Source organism: Canis aureus, chromosome 8, assembly GCF_053574225.1.
Source record: "Canis aureus isolate CA01 chromosome 8, VMU_Caureus_v.1.0, whole genome shotgun sequence".
NCBI lineage: Eukaryota > Metazoa > Chordata > Mammalia > Carnivora > Canidae > Canis > Canis aureus.
Window position 1 is genome coordinate 50715692 of NC_135618.1, and position 2375 is coordinate 50718066.

Below are 2375 nucleotides of genomic sequence, written 5' to 3' on the forward strand. Positions count from 1 at the left end.
AATCAAATGGGAGAATGTATATGAAAACTCTAGAATCCTGACAGGCACTATTAAAGTACCTTCGCTCTAAGCATTTGTCAAGATGTGCCTCTGAAGCTCTCTAGCGCAGAAAAGGGAGGTTCTGTGATGTAAAACAAACCGGCCAATAAATAAACAAACTTTCTTTCTAGTCTGTTGCAACATCCTTTGAGATAATTGGTGACATCCTAAGAAACTGGGGCTGGAAAATTTTTGCCTACACTCATACAGCAGGTTGAATAAAACGTTTGTTGGATTCAGCTGAGTCGCTGATGAATCATGGCTTAGATTTGGGTGCGATCCAGAATGTGGTCACATCTGGATTAACTGGAAATGCCATGGAGGGAAATTCTGATCAATTGTTCCCAAGTCTCCCTTTTTTGTTCTTTGTATTTAAGAGGGTTTTGGAGTTTTTTTGTTTGTTTGTTTTTTTAACAATTAAGGCCGTCGTCCTTTTTTGTCAGTAGGAACTAGAGAGGAGGGGAGGCTTTGGTGAGTTCTGATCTTCATTGTTGTCAAGGTGATGGCCGCTGTCACTGCACAGGGCTGGACAAGGAGAGGTCACAGGTTGCATATTCAGCGTGAAGGCAGGCTGATCTCTGAATATTTGTAGGTCCATAAAATACAATCCTTTGTAGCCATTTAAAACTCATACTGTAAAACAATACTTAATGGCAGGAGAAGCTATTATGGACCATGTCCTGCCCCACCCCTGCTCCTGCCCTCCCAAAAAAGAATAAAAAGATATGCTGAAGTCATAATTCTCTGTATCTTAGAATATGTCCTTAACTGGAAATAGAGTCGTTGCAGAAGTAATTAGTTAAGAAGAGGTCATACTGCAGTCAAGGGCCCCTAATCCAATCTGACTGATGTCCTTATAAGAAGATGGACAGGTGAAGACAGAGACGCTCAGGGGGGACGTCATGTATGATAAAGGCAGAGAGGGGAGCGAGCTAGCTGCAAACAGAGGAATGTCACGGATTACCAGCAACCACCAGAAGCTGGGAGAGGCAAGAAAGGATCTCCCTTACAGATTTCAGCGGGATCGCGGCCCTGCGGGCACCTTGACTTTGGACATGCAGTTCCCGGGCTGAGACGGTATGTTCCTGTTTTTTTAAGCACCCCCCCACCCCCGGCCCCGAGGTTGTTTCGGCAGCTCTAGGAAATGAATGCAGAAGCTGTTAGATTGATAAGTGGAAAAGCGACTGATAGATCAGGATGCAGAGTATGATCTCATTTGTATAAAAGTCATGATTATATAATTGTAAAGGACAGGGAGGACAAGCAAGAACATAAGACCAGAGTCCTCACAGGGTGATGGGATGGCAGGTACACATTTTTGTTCCTTCTTCTCATCTATATTTTCTAAATTTCCAGAACAAAGAGATTATTAGTATAATAGGGAGAAAGGTTATTATAGGCGAGAGAAATAATTGCCCCTGTAAATAGGCTCCCCACATATACATCTTATATCCAGAAACAGCATAGAAAATTTGCTTTCCGGGGTCTCAACCTTCAGACATCCCTTGTCTCACTCACATGTGCTCAGACTCTGGCTCTGTACTGAGAGAGGAGCTGAAAAGAGAGGACTTTTGCCCTCCTCCTTTTATAAAACCAGTGGCTCCCCAGTACCATCAGAATGTCCATATAAGGTCTGTCATAACCCAGACCCTGGCAACATTTCCACTCTCCTTTCCCACCCATACTGATCAGCTTGTACCTTACACACACACACACACACACACACACACACACACCAGTTACACATATCTATGTGGTAATACTTTGCCTCATTCCTGAAGGAATCTCTTGTGGCTTCCCACATAAAACCAGGTTGTACTGTGCCTCAGTTCCTTTGCTCATGCTGTCTTCAAACAATTGCTGGCTTCCTTCTGTCCATCCCACTGTGCCTGGGCCTGGTACTTTTGCTTCTTACAGCCCATCATCCACAAACGAATCATTTTAATTTAAATAGTATTAGGTCACCCCGGACTTAAAACCCTCACATGGGTTCTGATTACTCTTAGAATAAAGTTCAAATTCCTTATCATGGCCAATAAAGCCCTGCAGGAATGCTTTAGGCAAGCCCAACCTCAACTTCTATATTATATGCACTATAAATACTTGCTGAATGATGAAATGGATGGATGGATATGAAGGTTAGGTACATGATGGATAAGTGGATGGATGGATAGATGGATGGGTGGATGGATGGATGGATGGATGGATGGATGGATGGATAGATGGAAGGATGGAAGGAAGGAAGGATGGGAAATGGGTGATTGGTTGGGTAGGTGCATGGATAGATGAATGGTTGTCCCCTCTTCCTTTGATGTGAGTATAAACTTGCAGAGAGT